The sequence below is a fragment of the Hemiscyllium ocellatum genome, chromosome 49 (assembly GCF_020745735.1).
Source record: "Hemiscyllium ocellatum isolate sHemOce1 chromosome 49, sHemOce1.pat.X.cur, whole genome shotgun sequence".
NCBI classification, from domain to species: domain Eukaryota; kingdom Metazoa; phylum Chordata; class Chondrichthyes; order Orectolobiformes; family Hemiscylliidae; genus Hemiscyllium; species Hemiscyllium ocellatum.
In genome coordinates, this window is record NC_083449.1 from 2,992,850 (window position 1) to 3,018,916 (window position 26,067).

The window sequence follows — 26,067 nt, forward strand, 5'->3', positions numbered from 1 at the left end:
CTGGTGGTAGGGTCAATGTCCTAAAATGAGTAATGAGCTGACTGATGACATCCCTTGGGGAAGGAACCCAAATACATCCAAATATATAAGATTGTGAACCTCATCGCCAAAAGGTGTAAGAGGGCAGAACATAAGAAAATGAATTAAAGGAGACTTAATAAGTGCAGAAACAACAGTTAGAGAAAAAGAAAAAGGGGGAATTGTGGGAGATTAGAAGTGTAGTTTCTGCAGGAGGTGGTGGTTAGAGATGTTGTTTTTGCAGATGGGTGAGGGGGAGTTGTGGGGGTGGGGGGTGGAAGGGGAACATTACACAAACGGTCACGGGATTCTTTGAGCATACTTAAGGCTAAGATTTTAACCAATATAGAGGTTTTTGTATAAGAAATAGTTTTAAACTAAGAAATAACTTTAAAGTGTTGTAGTTGACCACAAAAGAAGTCGTCGGGGCATTTCAGTTTAAAGCTTATAGTTTGATAAGAGAAACTGGATAAAAGAACAAGCTGTAACAAACAAGGAACAAAGAGTGCAGACATACAGGGACAGCAGGATGGCTAGGTAAGAAAATAGAGAGAAAAAAAACAAGTGAGGTAATCGGCTTATGATAAGTTGGGAAAAGGGAGGCGTGATTCCGCAACTTGCAAACTGAATAAGAACGCTTACATGCTTTGTTTTTGCGCGCATTTTTGCTTGATTGCAGAGGAGTCCAGTACTTGCAAGGTCATAATAAATTGTTCTTGTTTCCAAGGCTTTGTGTCAGGCTGATTTGTGAGTGTGTTCTGTTTCTCACAGAAAGGATGTGCTGACCTTGGAGGGGGAAGGGGGGAGGGAGGGCGGTTACAAGAAAAATCCCAGTGATGAAAGCACTTGTTATGTGATAAGAGGTTAAGGACTCTGGTTCTTAACTTGATGGAGTTTAGAAAGATGGAAGAGAACCTAATTGAAACTTAAAGAATATTGAGAGGCCCATTCATGCATCTGTCTAGATGCATCTTTATTGATGCTGTCGTCTGAGGAGTGTTTCTGAACAAACAGACCTAGCGGGTGCAGGAAGACAGTTCCTTAAATGTGGCATTGCAGCTTGACACTGGTGAAGTAAGCGTTTGGCATGCTTGCCTTCAGTGGTCAGAGCACTGACAGCAGGGGTTGGGGCATCATGTTACAGCTTTACAGGATGTTGGTGAGGCCATTTTTAGAATACTGTGTACAGTCCTGGTCAACCTGCTATAGAAAGGATGTTGTTAAGCTTGAAAGGTTATAGAAAAGATTTGCAAAGATGCTACCAAGGTTGCAGGGTTTGAGTTATAAGCTGAAGCTTCATAAGCTGGGAACTTTTCTCCCCTGGAGCTTTGGAGGCTGAGGGGTGACCTTCCAGAGGTTATAAAATCACGAGGGGCACAGAAAAGGTAAATGGGGAAAAGACTATACCTAATGTAGGGGTGTCCAAAACTAGTGGGCATAGGTTTAAGGTGAGAGGGGAAAGATTAAAAAGGGACCTGAGAGGCAAATTTATCACAGAGAAGGCAGTGAGTATATGGAATGAGCTGCCAGAGGAAGTGAGAGAGGCAGGTACAATTACATGTAAGAGACATTTGTAAAGGTGCATGGATAAGAAAGGTGCAGATAAATGGGACTAGTTGAGTTTGGGAAACCTTGTCAGCATGGGTGAGTTGGGCTGAAGGGCCTGTTTACGTGCTGCATGACTATTAAAATGGATGAGAATAACCAACGTTGCCTGAAAGACAATCTGTGTGTACAGGAGGAGGTGTGAATATTTGGGGTCATTATACAGAGCAGTTTCCCTTGGCAAAACACATAATTGGAACAAGTCAAAAACTGACCCTGACAAATGTTATTTCTCTGTAGTCTGAACAGGATGTGGCCATCTCTGCCAAGGTGGGAGATGGATGCAATTCCGAAATGTCCTTGAAGCAATCGACTTGCTCAGCCAGAAGGCAGTGAAGAGTTTGCAAAGGGTTAGGAATCACGTGCAGAGCAGAGTGGGTAAGGAGCTCATATTTCATTCCCTTAAGGACCATCACAGACAGGAGCAGGAGAAGGGCTTATGTGTTGTATGAAAGGAGAGAAGGTTAGCACTCCCCTTGATAAGGATGGAAGGGGTCCTCGTGGCTTTACACAACACAAATGATTAAGGCATTGCCATCTACTTAGTGATTCCTGATGAAAGGCTTATGCCCAAAACGTCGAATTTCCTGCTTCTTGGATGCTGCCTGACATGCTGCGCTTTAACCAGCAACACATTTTCAGCCTCTGATCTCCAGCATCTGCAGACCTCACTTTTTTACTCAATCAATTCAGTGATGTCCTTTGAACTCCCTCCAACTCAACTCCATCCCTCCTCAAGGAATGCAACCAAAACTGTCCACAGTAGTTCAGATGTGGAATCCCTTGTACATTTGCAGCAACAATTACCTACTTCCATACTCCATTCCTTTCAAAATAAATGCCTTCCTTGTGACCTGCTGTAGCCTTTGCACAGACATTTTGAACTTTCTCTCCTACTCAAATGATAACAACATGCCTTTTTCAATTCTTCCAAATCTGTACGCTGAACAATGTGGACCAAGTGGATGTGATATATCTAGGTCTCCAAAAGGCATTCGACAAGGTGCCGTGCAAAAGGCTGCTGCATAAGATGAAGGTGCACGGCATTACAGGCAACCATTAGCATAGACAGAGAGTTGGTTAACTAACAGGAAGCAAAGAGTGGGGTAATTTGAATGCTTTTCTGGTTGGCAATCAATGACTAGTGGTGTGCTTCAGGGATCAGTGTTCGGACTGCAATGGTGTGGAGTTGGGAACCACGTGTGTTAAAGTTTGCAGATGACAAATGTTTAGAGGCATATGTTCAAGTGTGTGGGTGAAGGTCTGGCAGATGGAGTACAATGTTGGTAAATATGAAGTCATCCATTTTAGGAGTAATAATAGTAAAAAGGACTATTATTTGATCAGTAAAAATTTGCAGTAAGCTACTGTGCAGTGGGACCTGGGTTTCCTTGAGCATAAATCGCAGAAGGCTGGTCTGCGGATGCAACATGTAAATACTAAGGCAAATGGAATATCGTCCTTTATTGGTGGAGGAATTGAGTTTAAAAGCGGGTGGATATGTTGTGGCTGTATAGGATGCTGGTGAGGTCACATCTAGAGTACTACGTGCAGTTTTGGTCTCCTTACTTGAGAAAGGAGGTATTGACACTAACGAGGTTACAGAGGAAGTTCACTAGGTTCTTGAGTTGAGGGGGTTGCATTAAGAGGAGAGACTGAGTAGGCTGGGATTATAATCATTGGAATTTAGAAGATTGGTGGGGGGGAAGGAATCTTACTGAGACATATAAAATTATGAAGGGAATAGATGAGATTGAAGCAGGAAAAAAGTTGCCACTGGCGGGTGAACCTAGAACAAGAGGGCATTGACTCAAAATCAGGGGGATCAGATTTAGGACAGAATTGAAAAGGAATTTCTTCACCCAGAGGGTTGTGAATTTGTAGAATTCCCTGCCCAGTGAAGTAGTTGAGGTTTCCTCATTGAATGTTTTTCAAGCTAAGATAATGTTTTGAAGAGTAAAGGAATTCGGGGTTGTGGTGAGAGGCTGGGTAAGTAGAGCTGAGGCTGGGTAAGTAGAGCTGAGGCTGGGTAAGTAGAGCTGAGGCTGGGAAAAGATCAGCCATGATCTTATTAAATGGCAGAGTGGGCTCAAAGGGCCAGGTAGCCAACTCTTAATCCAGATTCTTATGTTTGTAATTCTTAGTGGTCAATCATCCCAAACCTAGAACATTACTGCAGGAGTTTCTCAGGTTAGTATCCTTGGCCCAACCACTCTGAGCTGCCTCGATGACTTTACATTTGAATGAAAGTCCAAGTTGGTACTCTGATTACACAATATGTAGCACCATTTGAGATGACTCGGGCACACAAGCAATCTCTGTCCTACCACTGTAAAAGAAGTTCAGTCACATGGAACACGTTTTGTGTAACAGGACATCTCAAGGTCCTTCAGGAGAGTTTGCAAAATAAACATTGGGCACGGACCCATTGAATGGTATTCCATTGAATGGTATTCCCTTGAATGATGAAAATTTTGATTGCAGGGCAAGTTTTGAACAAATATTAACAAGGAGAGAGGCAGACTGGTTGAGGGATGGAATATCAAAACTTCCTATTTAGGCAAGACCATAATGGAATGATTGACAGTCAGATGCTAAAGAGGGCAGAATGAGTGGAATGCAGGTATCTCAGTGAGGAAGTGCAGGTAACAAGGCCAGGGAGCAACACAGCCCAATATGCAGATATCACAGAGTTACGGACTGGATATTATAGTGAGCAAGAGGGATTTTACAATTTCTGTTCATGGAGGCAGTACCTTAGTGGTATTGTCGGCAGAGTATTAAACTAGGGACCCAGGTCATGTTCAGAGGATCTGGTTTTAAGTTCTACGATGATGGATGGGTTGAATGAAGATATGGAATTGATTGTTGGAAAATCTCACCTGGTATACTGAAGTCCTTTAAAGGAAGGAAACCGTGTCCATACCCAGTCTGCTGTATGTGATTCTAGATCTGCAGTGATGTGGTTGGCTCTTAACTGCCCTGGATGAGCTAGTGGTACCCACATCCTGTCGAATACACAGTCTGATAATTTAGCAACAGTGGAATAATGGAGACATTGGGTTGTCTGATGAGATAGAATTGGATAATGTCAGCAGACATATGAACACTAATGCTGAGCCTTTGGATGAACTCACCTCATGGTATCATGTGGTTGAGAATAGCAGAAGCCAGGGATCGGGTCCTCCCTTGAGGGTTACCAACTTCTAGGTTTTTGGAAAGGAAATGAGGCCACGTTGGTCTTCACTGGATGGATGATGGTGGTGGAATTAAAGTGAGAGAGACCTTACCAGACAAGAGCATGAACTGTTACCAATATCAGTGAATGGGAGGAGGTTGGATGCTCGGCAATTGAATGGGAAAATGGTCAAGAGATGAGAAGTTGGTTCTCATGGACACGAGGAGCTCTCAAGGTGGGAGAGGAGCTGGACGAAGTTGCGTATTCAGGACTCTGACAAAGTGGAACTTCAGAGACAGATTCAGGGAAAGGAGGGACATGGAAGAGACAGCTGCTCAGATTATCTCAATCTGAATGCCAAAGAAGCTGAATGAGCTTCTTCCAAGATGGAGAGAGAAAGGGAACCTTTTCAAAAGGAAGTGCTAAGAACATTAGAAAGTGTTACCAGCTGGATGTTTACTACAAATTTGATATAATTGACTTTTTAATCTCTTTGTAAACACCTGTAACCAAGCTAGAATTTCCACAAGGTCATTGAAAAAGACTACAATGAATCCAATTGGGTGCTGGGTGTGATCAACAGCAAATTCCAACTCCTTCAGTTATGGAAGTTACTCTGGCAGTTAACTTAGTGTTGTAGTGAATGCCCATATCATATTGCAGAGTTCCAGTAACAGATAATGATAGTGCATTGTGATAGGTTAGCCAAATCACTGGTACACGAGCTAATACTGACATTGATGATGTTGTAATGTGATTGGTTCTCTCCATCACAGTTAACCTGTGTGGCAGATGGTAATTAGTTTAGAAAGATGAAGCAAGCCAGCATGATTGGCTACGCTAATGTTATCCAATAAGCGCAGGAAGAACAACTGTATAAGTTGCAGGAGAACAAAAAGCCTGTGGGGAGACAGGGAATATATTTCATGGGCTCCCACAGCTTTGATTTTGCAAGATTAAAGTTTAATTTTGTGAAGGATTTTCTGTATCTCCTGGTAATTTTTAAAACATTGATTCTTCCACAACAGAGTCAGAGTGAGATCACTTCAATGAACACTTAGAAATAGGTTTGTTACAGTCATCCCTTTAACTGAGCTGGAGTTCATTGACTTCAGCGAAAACCTGCCCCAGTGGATATCATTCAGTTACCAATTACAAAAATAATTAAGTTCTTTGACATAGCTCCACATCAGGTGGGACTATGAAGTGGGGAGATGTTCACGGTAAAAACCAGGCTCTGTCATTTCTCATTAATACGCTGGTGTTTCAGCAGCTTGGATTTCACAATGAATCTCTTCCAACAGTCTGTGCAGCAGAACAGCCTCTAACTTCCGAGAGATCACTGGTGTTTTATGAGAAAATCCTTTCCCACAGGTGAATGGTCTCTGCCCAGTGTGGATCCGCTGGTGTTTAATGAGGTTGGATGATGGCTTGAACCCACACCCACAGTGAGAGCACATGAGGGTCTCTCATCACAGTGAGGATGTTGTTGGGATATCAGTGCCCCAGAGTTTTTAAAGCACCTCCCACATTCTGAGCATTTCAAAGGTCTGTTCTCTGTGTGAACTTGCTGGGGTTTCATCAAGATGGATGATTGAGTGAATCCATTCCCACCTTTGGAACAGATGAGTGGCCTTTCCCCAGTGTGGCTGTATTTATATTGTAACAGGGCAGATGATCTGCTGAAGACTTGTCCACATGTATAACACATGTACGGTTTCTCCCCTACTGTAAACAGTGCTTTTTCCCTGCAAAAATCCAATGACGTTCAGACATCAATAAACTCGGCAGCTTGGTCAGATCGGGAAGTGATGCCTGGTTTTAAGTCTCCTCATTGCAAATTTTCTTCTTTCAATACCCTGTGAAATTCATTGAAAACAAAGGCAAATCGAGTGAGAACCCAGAAAAGATGTTTAAAACCATCAGATGCAACTCAATCCAGTAAGTCTGCTGTCACCATTCAGTGAGATCAGAGCTGATCCAATAATCTTCAACTCTATTTTCCTGCCTTATGCCCCTACCCTTGAATCCCTTACCAATTGAAAATCTATTTATCTCAGCCTTGGACACAGAGCAGCACAGCTTTTACAGGCCACTGCAGTATTCAGTACCCGAAGAGAAGGAATTCCTCCACATCTGTTTTTAATAGGTGATTCCTTACTCAGATTATGTCCTCAACTCTCAAATAAGTAGGAACTATCTCCCTGAATCTACAATGTCAAGCTCCTCGGAATCTTTCCAAATGGTCTTGTTTTATTCTTCTGAACTTCAATGAGTACAGAAGCCGTCTGCTCAAACTCATCTCCTGAGAAATTCTTCCTTTTTCCGGGATCAATCTCCTGAAAACTCGATGGACTGCCTTTCCCAAAACAAAGTGCAAAAGCTATTCACAGGATTCCAGATATGATCTGACTTGTGTCTTGTACAGTTTTCGCAAAACTTCCATTTTTCTCCCCATTCCCTTTAAATAAAAGCTTCCTGAATACCCATTGTACCTGATGCTAGTTTTTCATCTTTCAAGCAGAAGGACCCACAATTCCATGCTGCAGCTTTCTGCAGAGGTTTTCCCTCCTTAAATAATATTCACCTCTCCTCGTCTTCCAGCCAAATTGCATATATTTTCCCACAGTGCTGGAAGGAGGATGACGAGAATGAGAGGGGCTTTATCAACCATATCTTGATCAACCATAACCTCCCAAACCAGCCACTTCCACCACCACAAAGGACTGGGGAGCATGTGTATGTGACCAGCACTCCCTTGGAGATCCCTCCAACTCGCACAACGTCCCAACATCCAGTGCTGGATGAATAGTAATTGCCTCCAATTTAATCAAGAACTTGGGAGCAGAGTCTGTTCGAGAGAGATGTGAGGAATGACTTCGATATGAAAAGGGTGGAAAAGGTTGTTAGTTTTCAGTCTGAGACAGGTAAACATTTGTACAACAAAGGTATTCAGGGATATGGACCAAAGGCTGAATTCCACACACCAGCCATGAGTTCATTCAATAGTGGAACAGCTGAAAGGCCTACTCCTGATCCTTTGTTCACTGAAAGCTGCAGGCCTCAGTCCCTGTTACAGACTTCCTAACTCCAACTGTATCGCCCCCTCAGGTAACTATCTGGACCAGGCTCTTCCCAACAATAAGGGAACATCAAACTTGGAGATCAGCTTTCAGCCACAGAGCCACATTCTTAACGTGACGTTCTATTTCCATTTCAGTAGCGTGGCCTGACTCCAACACCGTCTCCGCTCCAGGTGCTGAAAATCTCATCCAGTCCTTTGTAACCTCAAGACTGAATGACCATAACACACTCCTGATCCACCTCCCACTTTCAACCTTCCTGTAATCATCAGCTCATCCAACACCCTGCTGCCCGTGTGAGTTTCGTTCTCCTCCCCCTGAGCTCACTGACCTAAAGAGGTCACAAATTGAGGAAAAGAAACAGTTTAACAAATTTCTTGTCCTTCTTTTCAAATCCTTCTATGATAGTGATCATTCCCATCTCTAATCTCTGCCAGCCATACATTCTTTCAAGATATCTGCACTTATGTAATTTTGGCCTCTTGAGCATGGTCTCAATTAATCTCCCCAAAAATAGTGGATGTTCTTTCAGTACGAAATGTTTAAAAATCAAATTAAGCACCAAGTCATTGAAATGGAGGGGCCAGACCAGGCGAGGTATCATGATTGCATGATGTCAGAGCAGGTGGACCCCATTGTGGTTCATAGCTACTACAACCATAAGTGTTGGTTGAGAGATTCCAGCTCAGATTGTTGAGCTGAAGTCTGAGCACCAAACACTGCCACTCATCAGAGAGGGGCAAGAGTTACCGAGATGCTCTGTTTCAGGAGGCAATCACACCCCTTAGATGAACTATCTCAAATCGATCAGTGGTCAGGTGTGACTATGAGTGATGCAGATAGAGGAAACCAGAGGGTAGTGCTAAATGAGCCTCAGCCCTTCAGCTTGTCAAACATGTTTGAGATTCTTGCTCCCTGTGTGGATAAGAGTGGGGTCTGTAGGGAGGATGAGCAAACTGACCACAGCACTGGGGGAAGAGGGAACCATTCAAGAGGAAGGAAAAAAGAAATGCAAGTGTAATCAGAAACAGTGTAGTCAGGGGAATAGAGTCCCGAAGGCAGATTTGTCTGCCTGGTGCCTGGCTTCACGCTGCAGAGGAACGATCCAGTTTGTCACTATAGACAGAACAAGGGAAGAAGTTCTGCTGAAGGAATATGTGCAGCTCAGGGATAAATTAAAAAAACAGAGTAAAACATCTCTGGATTACTACCTGAGCCATAACATCAGCAAGATTATAACAGTAAGATGTGTGGGGCTGAACGATTGGTGTAGGAGAAACAGGAGGTTTGAATTCACTGGATACTGGAGTCAGTACTGGGGAAGGATGGAACTGTTCTGCTGGGACAGGCTACACGTGAATGATGCTGGGATCAGAGTCCTGGAAAATGGCATAACCAGGGCTTATATATTGGACTTTAAACTAAAACATGGGGGTTGTTTTTCAGATGCGTGCACAATTATGGAAAAGACAAAATGGGGAAGTGCTCAGCACAGGCTAAAGTTTCCACAACAAGAAAGTATCAGGAATCTAACTTCAAGCACAGCAGATAAGGGGACACGTATGAGAAGAGGGACAATTAACGCAGGACTGAGGGACTTGTAACTGAATACACATGGACTACAGAACAAGGTAAATCAGCTGGTACGCCAGATTGAACTTGGCATTCACAATGTTGTAGCTATCAGAGAAAAGGCTGCAGGGGGTTCAGGGCTGATAACTAATTATCCAAGCTATTGAAAAGGCAATGGGCAGAGTCAGAGGGGCTGCCTTGTTAGCAAGAAGTGAAATAGAGTCAGAAGGGGTAGAATCCGTGTGGGTAGCGATAAGAAACTACAAAGGGAAAAAGACCCCGATGGAACTAGTGTACAAGCCATTAGCCATTGTCATGATGTGGGGGAGAAAATAAATCAGGAGATTATAAAAATATGTAAGGAACTGTTGCAATAATCATGGGAGACTTCAATATATAGGTGGGCTGGGAAAAACAGGTTCTTAAGAAAACATGGAATTATCTGAGAGATTGTTTTGGACCAGTTTGTGATAGAGGCCACTCAGGAACAGATAATTCTGGATTTAGTGACGTGTAATGAGGGAGACTTGATTATGGAGCTCAAAGTGAAGGAACTCAAAGTGGAGCTCAAAGTTGTGGGCAGCACGGTGGCACAGTGGTTAGCACTGCTGCCTCACAGCACCAGAGACCCAGGTTCCATTCCCGCCTAGGGCGACTGTGTGGAGTTTGCACATTCTCCCCGTGTCTGTGTGGGTTTCCTCTGGGTGCTCCAGTTTCCTCCCACAGTCCAAAAATATGCAGGTTAGGTGAATTGGTCATTGCTAAATTGCCTGTAGTGTTAGGTGAAGGGGTAAATGTAGGAGAATGGGTCTGGGTGGGTTGTGCTTCGGGTCTGTCTGGACTTGTTGGGCTGAAGGGCCTATTTCCACACTAAGTTATCTAATCTAACCTAAATAAGTATTCTAATCTAAGTAAACTCCATAACCCTGCATCTTGAGAGTGAGAAGATTGAATCAGATGTAACGGGATTACAATTGAGTAAAGATAACTACAAAGACATGTGGGTGGAGCTGGCCAGAGTTGGTTGGAAGCGAGAGTCAACCAGTGAAGACAATGGAGCTGCGATGTCAGGAGTTTCTGGGTTAATTCAGGAGACACTGCAGAAATTCATCCCAAGAAAGAAGAAACATACTAAGGGGAGAATGAGATCAACTAGGAGAAAGTAAGGACTGCAGATGCTGGAGACCAGAGTTGAAAAGTGTGGTGCTGGAAAAGCACAGCAGGACAGGCAGCATCCGAGGAGCAGGAGAATCGACATTTCGGGCATAAGCCCTTCTTCACGAATGAGGCTGGTGTGCCAAGAGAAATCTACGGTCACCCTGTGTTGTTGGAGGGTTCCTAAGTGGAAGATGAGGCGCTCTTCCTCCAGGCATCGTGTGACCAGGGTCTGGCAATGGAGGTGGCCAAGGACCTGCATGTCCTTGATGGAGTGGAAGGGGGAGTTAAAGTGTTCAGCCACGGGGTGGTTGGGTTGGTTGGTGCGGGTGTCCCAAAGGTGTTCCTTGATACGTTCCGCAAGTAGGCGGCCCATCTCCCCAGTGTAGAGGAGACCACATCGGGTGTAACGGATACAGTAAATGATGTGTGTGGAGGTGCAGGTGAAATTGCGACGGATATGGAAGGATCCATTGGGGCATTGGAGGGAGGTGGGTGGGGCTGAGTGTGGCCGCAAGTTTTGCACTTCTTGTGGTTGCTGGGGAAGGTGCCGGGAGTGAAGGTTGGGTTGGTGAGGGGTGTGGACCTGATGAGGGAGTTTCGGAGGGAGTGGTCTCTCCGGAACACTGATAGGGGTGGGGATGGAAATATATCCCTGGTGGTGGGGTCTGTTTGGAGGTGGTGGAAATGACAGAGGATGATACGATGTATCCGCAGGTTGGTGAGGTGGAAGGTGAGGACCAGTGGGGTTCTGTCCTGGAGGCTATTAGAGGGGTGGGGTTCAGGTGCAGGAAGTGGAGGAGATGTGGTGGAGAGCATCGGTGGAGAGTGTGGTCTCGTCTACATTGGGGAGACAGACCACCTACATGCGGAACGTTTCAGGGAACACCTCTGGGACACCCGCACCAACAAACCAAACCACCCGTGACTGAACACTTTTACCTCCCCCTCCTCCATTGCCAGACCAAGGCCACACGACGCCTGGAGGAAGAGCGCCTCATCTTCCACCTAGGAACCCTCCAACTATACGGGATGAATGTAGATTTCTCCAGCTTCCTCATTTTCCCTCCCCCCAACCTTATCTCAGTCCCAACCCCCGGATTCAGCACAGCCCTCTTGACCTGCAATCTTCTTCCCGACCTCTCCGCGCCCACCCCCTCTCCGACTTATCACCCTCACCTCCTTCCACTTATCGTATTCCCAGCGCCTCTCCCCCAAATTCTCCCCCCATTTATCTCAGCCCGCTTGGCACACCAGCCTCATTCCTGAAGAAGGGCTTATACCTGAAACGTTGACTCTCCTGCTCCGCAGATGCTGCCTGGCCTGCTATGCATTTCCAGCACCATACTTTTCAACTAAGGGGAGGATGAGACAACCCTGGTTGACATGAGAAGTCAGGGAGAACATAAAGGCAACAGAAGCAGCACATAGTGTGGTAAAGATTAGTGGAAGCAGAATATTTGGAAGTCTTTAAAAAACAGAAATAATTTTTAAAAGAAAAAAGGTGGGGGCGGGCAAAGAAGTGAAATATGAGAGTAAGCGAGTTACTAATGTAAAAGAGGGCTGCAGGCCCTTCTGGATATCTAAACAGTTATGGAGAGACAAGAGTGGACATTGGACAGTTTGAAAACAATGCTGGAGAAGTAGTAATGGGGAACCACGGCATGGCAGAGGATCTGAAGAGGTACTTTCCATCAGTTTTTAACAGTGGAAGACACCAGCGACAAACCAGAAATTCAAGGGAGATGTGGAGACAGAAGTGAGTGCATTGGCCATTGGTAAGGGGAAGGTGCTGGGAAGCTGAAGGTGGATAAATCACCAAGACCGGATGGACTACACTCCAGATAACTGAAGGAGACAGCAGAGTAGATTGAAGAGGCATTAGTGATGATCTTTCAGAAAGCACTAGAGTCAGGCAGGGTCCCAGATGACTGGAAAATGGCTAATGCAACACATGTTTAAGAAAGGAGGGAGGCAGAGGCAGGAAACTATCGGCTACGTAGCTAGAACATAGTCATTCCTAAGGTTTGAGAATCCCTTGTTTAGAATGAGGCTGCAGAGTACTTAAAAGTGCATGGTAAAATAGGGCAGAGTCAGCACGGCTTTGTTAAGGATAGGTCTTCCTTGACAGATCTGTTTGAATTCTTTGAGGAAGTCACAAGCAAGTTAGACAACACAGAGCCAGTGGAGGTAATTGATTTGCATTTCTAGAAGGCCTTTGATAAGGTACCACACAGCAGGCTGCTAAATAAGATAAAGGTAGAGAATTGGCAGAAGGCAGAGAGTCAAGATAAAAGGGTCTTTTACAGAACGGCAACCGGTGACTCATGAACATCCACACTGGTCAGTGTTGGGACCACAACTGTTCATGTTATGCCTTAACTATCTGGACAAAGGAACTGAGGGCATTGTTACCATGTTTGCAGATGAGACACATGTCGGTGGAAGGGCAGGTATTGCTGAGCAGGTGCGGAGGATGTAGAAGGATTTGGACAGGCTGCACGAGTGGACAAAGAAGTGACAGATGGAATACAATGTGGGAAATTGTGAGGTTATGCACTCTGTTAGAAGGAATAAAGATGTTGATAACATTCTGAACAGGGAAAGGCTTCAGAAATCTCAAAGGCAAGGGACCTTGGGAGTCCTAGTTCCGGAATTCTTCTAAGGTTAGCTGGCAGGTTCAGTTGGCAGTTTGGAAGGCAAATGCCATTTTAACATTTATTTCAAGGAGGCTACAATACAAGAGCAGAGATGTACTGCTGAGGCTCTATCAGCTCTGGTCAGACTGCATTTGGAATATTGTGAGCAGCTTTGAGCCCATTATCTCGGGAAGGATGTGCTTGTGTTGAAGGGAGCCCAGAGTACATTTACAAGAATGACCCCAGGATGAAGAACTTGTTAGAAAAACAGCAATTGAGGATAACTTCTGCGTCTGTATTCAATAGATTATAGAAGTATGAGGGGGATATAGGAAGGATAGAAAGACAGGTAAAAGAGAAAGCAGAGTGGTATTTTTGATTAAGGAAAACATTGCTGCTCTAACTAGAGAAAATATTTCTGAAAAAGATCATCCAGTGAAAAGATCTGGGTTAAAATAAGAAAGAGATAATCACCATGATGGGACTGTACTGTAGGCCCAACAGTCAGAAGGAAACTGAGGAACAAATATACACAGATTTCAGATATATGTAAGAATATAAAGGCTGTAATAGTAGGTTGTACAAACATTGTCTGGAAGTACCATTGTGTTAAAGGCTTTAATAGAGAAGAGACTTTTAAAATTCGAAGAAAATTTCTTAATTAACATGTAAATGTTCTGAGAGAATTAGCTTCATGATCCAGGATACAAATGCTACAGTAAGCTTAGAAAGTGGTTGCGAGAGAGGAGGGGAGTGGCAGTTTTGATAAGGGATAGCATTACTATTGTACTTAGGGATTTTATTCCTGGTAAGTTATTTGGATGGTACTGAGAAATAAGAAAGGGATGGTCATCTTAGTGGGATTGTATTACAGACTCCCTCATAGTCAGCAAAAAGAAATTCAGAAACAAATTTGGAAGGAGATTTCAGTTCTCTGTAAGTGGTTATAATACAGTGGTTATGGTAGGGGATTTTAACATTCGAAATGTAGACAGGGACTGCCATAGGTTTAGAAGGAGAGGAATTTAAGTGTGTACAAGGAATGTTTCTGATTTAGTATGTGGATGGTTCTGCCAGAGAAGGTGCAAAATTTGACCTACTCCTGGGAAATAAGGCAGGGCAGGTGACTGAGGTGTCAGTGGGGGAGCAGTTTGGAGCCAGCAACCATAAATCTGTTCGTTTTTAAATAGTGATGGAAAAGGACAGACTGGGTCTTTGAAGTTCAAAATTGAAGGAAGGCTAATTTTGACAGCATTAGGCAAGAACTTTCAAAAGCTGATTGGGGGCAGATGTTTGGAGGTAAAGTGAAGGCTGGAAAATAGGAAGCCTTCAAAATGCGATAACAAGAGTCCAGAGTTAGTATATTCCTGTTTGGGTGAAAGGAAAGGCCGGTAGGTGTAGGGAATGCTGGATGATGAGAAAAATTGAGGTTTTGGTTCAGAAAAAATGAAGCATATGTCAGGTATAATCAGGAGAAATTGAGTGAATCCCTAGAGTATAAAGGTAGTAGGAGTATCCTTAAGAGGGAAATCCCAAGGGCAAAAAGGAGACATGAGACAGCTTTGGCAAATAGAAGTAAGGAGAATGCAAAGAGTTTTTAGAAATAGATTAGGGAAAAAAGAGTATCTAGGGAGAGAATAGGGTCTCTCAAAGATCAGCAAGGCACCTGATGCGTGGAGCTGTGGGAGATGGGGAAGATACTAAATGAGTATTTTGCATCAGTGTTCACTGTGAAGGAGGACATGGAAGATAATAGAATGTGGGAAAATAGATAGTGATATCTTGATAAATGTTCACATTACAGAGGAGAAAGTGCTGGATGTCTTGAAAGGCATAAAAGTGGATAAATTCCCAAGACCTGATCAGGTGCACCCTCGAACTCTGTGGGAAGGTAGGGAAGTGATTGCTGGGCACCTTGCTGAGATATTTTTATCATTGATAGTCGGAGGTGAGGTGGTGGGTGACTGGAAGACTGTTAATGTGGTGCCACTATTTAAGAAAGGTGGTAAGGAAAAGCCAGGCAACTATGGACCGGTGAGTCTGATATCGGTGGTGGGCAAGATGTTGGAGGTAATCCTGAGAAACAGGATTGACATGCATTTGGTAAGGCAAGGACTGATCAGGGATAGTCAGCATGGTTTAGTGCGTGGGAAAACGTGTGACATGAACTTGAATGAGTTGTTTTGAAGTAGTAACAAAGAGGATTGATGAGGTCAGAGTGGTGAATGTGATCTATATGGCCTTCAGTAAGGCTTTCAATGAGGTTCTTCATGGGAGATTGGTTAGCAAGGTTAAATCTCATGGAATACAAGGAAGGTAGCCAATTGGATGCAGAACTTGCTCGATGGTAGAAGATTGGGGTGATGGTGGAGGAGAGCTGCTTTTCAGACTGGAGCCTTGTGACCAGTGGTGTGTTAGATCCACTGCTTTTCATCATTTATGTGAATGATTTGGATTTGAACATAGCAGGTACAGTTAATAAGTTTGCAGATGACACCAAAATTGGACAGCAAAGAAGGTTCCTTCAAAGTACAACAGGGCCTTGATCACATGGCCAATGGGCTGAGGAGTGGCAGATGGAGTTTTATTCAGATAAATCTAGGCGCTACAGTTTGGAAAGGCAAATCAGGGCAGGACTTGTACACTTAATGTTAAGATGGTGGGGAGCATTGCTGAACAAAGAGACCTTGGAGTGCAGGTTCATAGCTCCTTGAAAAGGGAATCGCAGGCAGATAGGACGGTGAAGGTGTTAGGTACGTTTTCTTCATTAGTCAGTGCATCGATTATAGGAGTTGGGAGGTCATGTTGTGGCTGTGCAGGTCATTGGTGAGGCCAGTTTTGGAATAGTGCATGCAATACTGGTCTCCTTCGTATTGGAAGGATATTTTGAAATGTTGAAGGGTTCGGAAAAGATTTACAAGGAATTTGTCAGGGTTGGAGGATTTGAGCTATAGAGAGGCTGAACAGGCTAGGGCTGACCACACAGAGGTTTATAAAATCATAAGGGACAATGTCTCTTCCCTGAGGTGGGCGAGTATAAAACTAGAGGCGTTGGTTTAAGGTAAACAGGGAAAGATTCACACATAAGATGGTACAAGTAAGGAATGAGCTGCCAGAGGAAGGAGGAGGAGGTTGGTACAATTATAACATTTAAAAAGGGATCGGGATGGGTACACGAATAGGAAGGGTTCAAAGGGATATGGGTCAAGTGCTGGCAAATGGGACTGGATTAGTTTTTGACATCTGGTAGGCATGGATGAGTAGGACTAAAGAGTGCTGTACATCTCGATGACTCAATAGCTGTGAATGATAACATTTATTGGAAATGGGGTGATGTGAATTGAGAATGGAGAGGGATTAAAAATAAGTTATAATTGGTTAGTGGTATTTGACTATGCTTGTGAAAACTTCTCTCTCGAAATTGAGTTCCATGTGTGTCTAATTCAACTGTTCTGTGACTGTGGAAAGTATGTTTTTCAGTCTGACAGCGATAACATACCTGCTGTTTGTTAGAAGGAACTGATCACACTTGGCTTCATACCGAGAGAATGTTACATCGTCTTGGTCCTTCATGTAATTGTCTGGAGGAAGAGAGAAGAGACATGCCCTGTAAGTCAACATTAAGTGAGTTTGACAGTATCAAACCTTTCAAGATAACATTCATTTTATAATCATGAGGCTGTGTTTCTTTCAAGCCAGCATTTCAAACAGAATTACAGGTCTGACTCCATTCTTGGCCTGAGTTGCTCTTTGTCTGGTGATTGTAACAAAAGAAATCTACACCAATTCACTGAAAACCAGCTACTAACCAACACCTCTACAACTCCACAATGGGGCTACCCAATACAAGTTTGTATCTGGATCTGAGAGTTTCCTTATCAATCCACACCTGTCAGTTCCTTCGAGGTGAATGTGGGAGTACAGCTGTCAACCTGTACCTGTCAGTATAGGCCATGCAAATGAGAGAGTTAATATAGTTATCAATCTGTCTCTGTCCCTGTCACTCTCTGCAATGTCCAAAATGTATTTACTAGAGAGTGACAGGGAGAGATTGATAACTATATTCACATACTGGCAGAAACTGATTGATAATACATTTTAAGTAAATAGGATCAGTTCCTATGTGTTTCACCGATGGGGATGGAGAGTTTAGTTATCAATATATACTTGTCAGTTTCTGCCGTTATGAATGTGTGAATTTACTTAACAATCTTTCTCTAACAGTTTCTGCTGTGTATCTGACAGTGTAGTTATCAACCTGAACCTGTCAGTTTCAGCTTTGAGAATGGGTGTGTCATTCTCAGTATCTCCCTGCCAGTTTCTGCTGTATGAGTATTAAATGCAGTCATCAATTTGTACCTGTCAGTATCTTCTGTGTGAATGTAGATCTTGATCTCTACCTGTCAGTTTTAGCTATAATCAATTTCTCAGTGCAATTATCAAACAGTACCTGTCAGGTTTTGCTAATTGACACCAGAGTATCATTGTCAATCTGTTTCTACTGCGTCAATTTGAGAGAGCCAATACCAATCTGTCCTGTCAGATTCTTCCCTATCAATATGCGACTAGTTCAGTTATCATTGTCTACCTGTCATTTTCTTAATTGTCAATCTGTACCTTTCAGACTCTGCTGTGTGAATACATAAATATAGTTATCATTCTATAGCTGTCAGTTTCTGTTTGGTGAATATGTCTGTGTAATTGTCAATTCCTGACAGTTTATGCAATGTGAATGTGTGAGCTGAACTTTCATCTGTCACCATCAGTTTCTGCTTTGTGAATAAGGGACTTTAATTATCAATCCTTCCTGTCAGGTGCTGTAATGTCAGGGATTTCCTGTGACTGTAGCTATCAACCTGTACCTCTCCGATTTTGCGACATGAGGGTGCAGTTTTCCACTTGATATTATCTGATTTATTATTGTCACATGTATAGAGATACAATGAAAAGTATTGTTTTGAGTGCCTTACAGGCAGACCATATCATACAAAGTGCATTGGGGTAATAGAACAGCATCTGGAATAAAGTGTTAAAGTTGCAGAGAAGGTGCAGAGAGAGAGATTAACATTAACATTTGAGAGGTGCATTCAAAAGTCTAATAACAGCAGAGAATCAGTTCTTGAGTCTGTTGGGTGGTGTATTCAAACTTCTGTATTTTCCACCTGACAGACCAGGGTGGAGGAGCATAGAACTGGTGTCAGATGAGTCTTTGATTATATTGGCTGCTTTCCTGAGACAGGGGCAAGTATAAAGAGAGCCTCTGGATGAAAGGCTGCTTTCAGTGATGGACTGGACTGTGCTCACAACTCACTGTAGTTTCTTGTGGTCTTGGGCAGAACAGTAGCTATACCACACCGTGAAGCATCCAGATAGGTAGTGCATCTATAAAAATTTGCAGGAGTCTTTATAGACATGGTGAATTTACTTAGCCTCCTGAGGATATCTGCTTGGTGAATGAGTTTGGGTAATTGTCAATCTAAGCCTGCCAGTTTCTGCTATGTGAATGGGAGAATTTAGTGTTTAACAGCCTCTGTCAGGTTTGTGAAGGTTTTAGTTAAGTTTAGTTAAGAACCCTTCCCGGTTAGGCTCTGTAATGTAAATGTGAGTGTATTTATCAATGTTTGTCTGACAAATTTTCTTTTGTAAACATGTGAATGTAGTTAGCAATTTTCTCTGGTAGTTTCTGCTCTGTGAATATGAAAATGTAGTTATTAATCTCTAAATGAAAACCAAAAGAACTGCAGATGCTAGAAATCAGAACCAAAATTAAATTGCTGGCAAAGCTCAGCAGGTCAGACAGAGTCTATGGACAGAAATCAGAATTAACATTTCCAGTCCAGGAACCCTTCCTGAGAATTGATGGTAGCCAGGAAATGTTTAGCTTTTTTTTTCTGCAGAAGGTAGGGTATGTTGAAGGGTTGGGAGTAAATAGTAGATGGATGTAGAATCCAAAGATCACGGTCAGACGAGGAAGGTGAATCACTATTAACAGGGACTGTTAGTGACTATTGGTGTATAATAGCAGACCTTGTGATAACAAGGCCTGGTGTGAGGGGTTCTGGGTAATGACACAGGAAAGCTCTTGCCCTAAGGTTGTAGAACTCAATATTGGGCCCAGAAGGCTGTCGGGTTCCCAACCAGAAAATGAGGTGCTGTTCTTCCAGCTTGCACTGAGCTTTAGCTGGAACACTGCAGCAAGCCTGAGGCAGAGATGTTGGCCAGGGAACAGGGTGGTGTTGAAGTGGCAAGCAACTGGAAGCTCAGGGTCTTGTTTTCTGGACAGAATGTAGGTGTTCAGCAAAGTGGACACTCAATCTACACTCAGTTTCCCCAGAATAGAGAAGAGCACATGGCAGCTAGGAGAATGCACACAGTCAGTTCTGTGGAAGGGTCACTAGACCTCAAATGTAACACTGATTTCTTTTATTATCAATCTCTACCTGTCAGTTTCTCCTGTGAGTATGAGAGTGTCATTTTCAAACTGTACATGTCAATTTAAGTAATTTGAAACAGTGTTATCAATCTGTTCCTGTCAATTTCTGCTTTGTGAATGAAAATGCAGTTACGAGTCTTCCTCTGAAATGTCCTGCCATGTGCATTTGAGTGTGATTGAACAATCTGTCCCTGTTATATTCTGCTCTGTGTATCTCAGGATGGAGCTATGAATCTGTATCTGTCAACATCTAGTTTATAAATGTGCAAATGCATTTATCAGACTGTACCTGCCAGTGTCTGTAAAGTGTGTGTGTGGGGGGAGTGTGAGGGGTGTGTTTAAGTATCATGTCATCCCTTTCAGTTTCTGCAGTGTGAATTGGTGAGAACAGCTATCAATCTACACCTTTCAGTTTCTGTTGTGTTCACATGAGTGTTCAGGAATTGATCTAACCTTGTCAGTTTCTGCTGTGTGACTGAGAGTCAAGGGCTCAATCAGTACCAGCCACTTTCAAATCTCATGTATCAAAGTTGCTTAATTCGCTGACAGCAAATAATATTATATGAATCCAATGATGACAACAAATCTATTGTTGTTTGCCTGAAAAACCAATCTTGTTCACTAATGTCCTTTAAGGAACGAAACTGCCATCCTTATCTGGTCTGGCCTACATGTGTTTCCAGACCCACAGCAATGTGGCTGACACATAACTACCCCATGGGCAGTTAGGGATGGGCAATAAATGCTGGCCTAGCCAGTGATGCCGTTGTCCTGTGAATGAATTTAGGAAAAATAATTCTCAGTGACTGTGATTGATTCTGAGATAGCAGATTTTAGGATGTTGCGATTGGCCCTGAAAGTCTTCTGCATTTTCTGATTTATGAGAGGTACAGAATTGGTACGGCTATTCAGCCCATTGTGTCCCAAGTTAAAATTTCCAGTCCAGTAACCGTTCCTGAGAACTGACATGCTATTCTTCACCTGTTCTCCATTCTAGATTCCACTAACTGTTGGGATTCTGAACTTTATCCACTTACTGCCAGTATCTCTATATAAATGCTAATTTGAGATTAATTGTGCCGTTATCTGTCTTTGAATAACTATAGTGCCAGTTTTGTTCTGTGGGCAACAGTGTCAGGTAGAGTATGTGGATCTCATTCTCATGTTCAGCTGTGTTTGTTTTGGGTCTGAGTGTAGGATAAACTCGATCAATATTCACTAACCTTTTGTGATGAAGAGATTAATGTTGGATGAATATTTATCTTTGCCATGAATCTGAATTTTATTGTATTCAGACAGTTTATTTTTTAACATTTTGTGTATGCAGGAGCCTTTATCAGTTGCTGCTGGACACAAAGGTATAACATCTGTCACTAACTGAAGCAAATAATCGTTTGGTGAGTTAATTTAAAACTGACCATATTTGGAAATACCTGGGCCTAAATTTCATTTTTTCCCCCCTTTTACCAATAACTGGCTGAGTGTGAGTGAATTTTCTGTTGTGCTGCCAATCTGGATCACTTGAAAGGAGTGGCACTGATCTATATCACACTGACATTTTTTGGATGTCATCTTATGTTTCCAGTTCTGCATGTCATGATCTGACACACTTTATGAGGTGGGTTTAATGCCTTATAAATCAATGTTTCATACATTAAAATGTATGGAAACGCTTCTGCATTACTCAGCCCTTCAACCAGAATGAAAGTGTGCAGAATGTGTGTGTTCATCAGCACCAGGCTCAGTGCGAGAATGAGATTCATTCACTCTCTGATACTAGATATCAATGTGCTCCTTATTCTTGATTCTTGTGTTTCACAGTGCTTCAGTGTCATCCAAATTGAAACATATCACTTTCAGTAACTGCTACTGTACTTCAGTGTTCAAACTTCTGCTACTTGTCATGAAAGAGGTACTATCCATTGCTACTGGAGTCAGCTCCTGTCAGTGAAAGTGGATGTGTTTGTATATCAGTTAATCTCTGGCACTGCACATGTAGTTCAATAATGTCCACAGTCAATGTTCCTTCGTTGTAGTGCCTGTAGGATCCATGGACAGGTGCACGTGCAACACATTGCAGCAGAAAAGTATGTATGCTTTTCTTCAGAGTCAAGGGGAGAAAAGCAAAGGACTTTTGTAACTCCTACAGTGCAGAGTCGAAATAGGAACGGTGGGGATATCAAGGTCAGGTTTTCAGGATGTGATCAATTATTGCATCGTGACATATTTTACCAATAAATTAATGATCAGTATTAACCAAACCAATTTGCAATTAAGTGAATATTTCATCTGCATTCCAGTTGACTGACCTTTCCTAGTACAGGAAAGGTAATTGGCCAGTCTGGACAGGATCGAGTGCAGTGGTGTGGTGTTGCTCTATGTTGTTTGGTTGGGGGGGGGGGTGGTAAGGCAAGGGAGGAAGGACGAGGAGGAGGAGATTCTACCGTTCAGTGAAGAATACTTGAACTGTCAAATTCAATTTATTGAACCATCAACTCTTGTTGAAAAAAAATTGAGCAGCTTGATTAAACCTACCAAATTTGACTTTTTCTATCTTTTTGCACTGCTTTAAATGACAACCATCTGATTCCATTGACTCCTTCACAAAACTATACCCCAATTCCTTTCTTTTTTCTAATGTATCGACGGAAGAGTCAAAAAGAATGCAGGGCTCTTCACAGAAAATCAAAACACATTTTGAAATGCATAAGGAATAATAAAAAAACTTTTTTGCTGGACAGAAGAAGAAAACAACTACAAAATTATGAAATGGAGAAACACACTCCGATACAGATGGGGACGACAGCTTCTCTGCTGCCATGACATTTTTAGAGGAAAGGGAATTCTGGTTAAAACAGATTAGAAATGTTAGTTTAGTTAACTATTATGTTGTTATACATTTTCTTTGATCAGTCAGACTTAATAATTTGAAGACTCTGAAACTGATTTCTGCTCTCAGATATCAAGTCAAAGAAATTTACAACACAGAATAATGTCATGTTTTCTGCTAGTTGCAGTGTATATGGATCTTCAGTACTGTTAGAAGTTGCAATGAGTATTTCAGGATAGTGTATGGCAGGAGTTTGTGGGTATAATTGAAGACACTGTACAGAGGCTCATCACCAAGAAAAGAAAGATTATCCGGGGAGGGATGAGACAGCCATGGCTGACAAAGAAAGTCAGGAACCTATTAAAGAAAAAGAGAGATCCTATAAAGTGGCCAAGAGCAGTGGGAAATCAGAAGATTGGGAAGGCTACAAAAACAAACAGAGGATAACAAAGAAAAAAATAAGGAAGGAGAGGATCAAATATGAAGGTAGGCTAGCCAGTAATATTAGAAATGATAGTAAAAGTTCCTTTCAATTCATAAGAAACAAACGACAGGCAAAAGTAGACATTGGGCCACTTCAAACTGATGCTGGAAGCATAGTGATAGGAGATAAGGAAATAGCAGGAGTACTTAACAAGTACTTTGCGTCAGTCTTCACAGTGGAAGACATGAGTAATATCCCAACAATTAAAGGGAGTCACAGGGCTGAGTTGAGTATGGCTGCCATTACAAAAGAGATAATGCTAGAAAAGCTAAAAGGTCTTAAAATTGATAAATCTCCTGGCCCCGATGGGATACATCCTAGATTTCTGAGAGAGGTAGATGAGGAAATAGCGGAGGCATTGGTTGAGATCTTTCAAAAGTCATTGGAGTCAGGGAAAGTCCTGGATGATTGGAAGATCGCTGTTGAAACCCCCTTGTTCAAGAAAAGATCAACACAAAAGATGGAAAATGATAGGCCAATTAGCCTAACCTCGGTTATTGGTAAAATTCTAGAATGCATCATTAAGGATGAGGTTTCTAATTTCTTGGAAGAGCAGAGTCTGATTAGAACAAGTCAACATGGATTTAGTAAGGGGAGGTCGTGTCTGACAAATCTGTTGGAATTCTTTGAAGAGGTGACAAGTAGGTTAGACCAGGGAAACCCAGTGGATGTGGTCAATCTAGACTTATAAAAGGCCTTTGATAAGGTGCCACACGGGAGGCTGCTGAGCAAGGTGAGGGCCCATGGTGTTCGAGGTGAGCTACTGGTATGGATTGAGGATTGGCTGTCAGACAGAAGGCAGAGAGTTGGGATAAAAGGTTCTTTTTCGGAATGGCAGCTGGTGACAAGCGGTGTCCCGCAGGGTTCAGTTTTGGGGCTGCAGCTGTTCACATTATATATTAATGATCTGGATGAAGGGACTGGGGGCATTCTAGCGAAGTTTGCCGATGATACGAAGTTAGGTGGACAGGCAGGTAGTACTGAGGAAGTGGGAAGGCTACAGAAGGATCTAGAGAGTTTGGGAGAGTGATCCAGGAAATGACTGATGGAATTCAATGTGAGCAAATGCGACGTCTTGCACCTTGGAAAAAAGAATAAAAGCATAGACTACTTTCTAAACGGTGAGAAAATTCGTAAAGCCAAAGTACAAAGGGATCTGGGAGTGCTAGTCGAGGATTCTCAAAAGGTAAACATGCAGGTTGGGTCCGTGATTAAGAAAGCGAATGCAATGTTGTCATTTATCTCTAGAGGGTTGGAATATAAATGCACCGTTGTGCTACTGAGACTTTATAAAGCTCTGGTTAGGGCCCATTTGGAGTACTGTGTCCAGTTTTGGTCCCCACACCCCAGGAAGGACATACTGGCACTGGAGCGTGTCCAGCGGAGATTCACACGGATGATCCCTGGAATGGTCGGTCTAACATACGTGGAACGGCTGAGGATCCTGAGTTGTATACTCACTGTTTTCCTTCCCGGCTGCCCCTCTGCTCGCCGTCACTTCCCCTGCTGCTTCCGCTCTTTCTGTGAAGAGAGAAAAAAAAACACCGCTGCCCGCTACAGGTAAGTAATTTTAAAACAAACTGTCTTACCTTAGCTGTAGTCTCCCGGGTTCGCTTTTACTCAGCCGCTGCTCCCACTCAAAAAAAATCTTGCCTAACTTGACTTACAGCTGAAAAATCTTCTGTCTTCCTCCAAGCAAGTATTTGAATGATGAAGACAATGTCATATTTCCTAAGTACAAAGCCAAGTGTGACCAGTTGCTTCAAACAAACAGCAGGTATGTTACCACTGTTAAAGCATTCTTTCCACAGGTACAGAGCTGATTGGATCAGACTTAGTTTGAGCTCAATTTCCAGAGATATATCCAAATGAGCAAACAGTCAGACACAAGAGGCCTTTCTCTGGCTGTGTGTGGGCCTGCTGAGGGAGGCAGAGTGGGAAGGAGCTGCTGTGGGACATTCTTGGGGTTTTTACTCCCCTAAACCCTGATGGAAATTCATTATTTGGCTTCTGTTTCACGCTTTTTGTTGTGAATAGACATTGAAGTGTTGGGAAATAAAGGGCAGTGATCTAATGATAAAAGTGCCTGTTATTCTTCCTTCAACAGTCAGTGTTTTTTGGGAGGTGAATATTGAACTGTGTAATCATTCTATTTTTGGAGCTGTGCATGTGTTGGTTAGTTTACTTTCATCTGAGTAAATTATTTCAGAATTTTGCAAACAGAAAAGACTGGGAGGAGATCAGTGTTGCTTTGTAACCAGACCCTGCTCTGTTTAAAAACAGAAGTATCATGATCATGACCTGACTGTTGCGTTGATCAGTTGATGTCTTTCTACTCAGAAATCATGATATCTCTCTTTTTCTTCCTGCAGGCAAATGATTGATGGACCAAGATAATGTAATATTTCCTCAGTACAAAGCCAAGTATGACTATCTGCTTTTACTAACCAGCAGGTATGTTACAGTTATCAGATTGGAGAACATCCTTTCCACAGTCAGAGTGGATTGAGTCAGATACACATTGAGCTCAATTTCCACAAGTATGCATTCAATCCGAGTCTGACACAACTAATGAAATATTTTTTAAAATTTCTCCTTACTCAATGCACAACAGCACAGCTCCAATAAATTCCATTATGCATAGCCAGTTATAATTTGCAACATCAGAAGAGGAATAGACTGTATCCTCATATGAAATATACATTCAGGAATTATATTAATCCACATGTAGTAAAGGCAATTTTAAAGTTACCATCAAGGTGAACAAACAAGTCATGCTGTTACATTGTTACAACAAGGATATATAAAGAAGATGTTGAGTGCAGATGCAGAAAGAAACTTTGATAATTTCAGTAACTGAGAAAGTCAAAATTACGTTTATGATAAATCATTGTCCTGGAAAAGACACAACAGTTAAACTCTATGTAAATTCTGAATGAACCTCTGGGCCAAAGCCTGATGTCGAGAGAGTGCTCATCGTGTGTGTACACACCCACAACCACCATCTCCATCCCACCCCCATATGTGTGCTTGTGTGCTCGCACACCATTCTATCTCCCACAGAGCTACT

General features: G+C 42.7%; 1 protein-coding gene and 1 non-coding gene across 2 annotated transcripts in view; both read left to right on the forward strand.

The window, feature by feature from the left end:
- Window positions 1-26,067, forward strand: part of LOC132837381 (late histone H2B.L4-like) — an 85,612-nt gene that overhangs the window by 6,728 nt on the left and 52,817 nt on the right. The window contains exon 2 of the transcript XR_009647519.1: window positions 25,370-25,451. The gene's annotated coding sequence lies outside the window, so the exon portion shown is untranslated. The remainder of the gene's footprint in view (window positions 1-25,369; window positions 25,452-26,067) is intronic.
- LOC132837402 (U6atac minor spliceosomal RNA) lies at window positions 2,065-2,191 on the forward strand. Its single transcript, XR_009647529.1, has one exon. It is a non-coding gene; the product is annotated as a U6atac minor spliceosomal RNA (small nuclear RNA).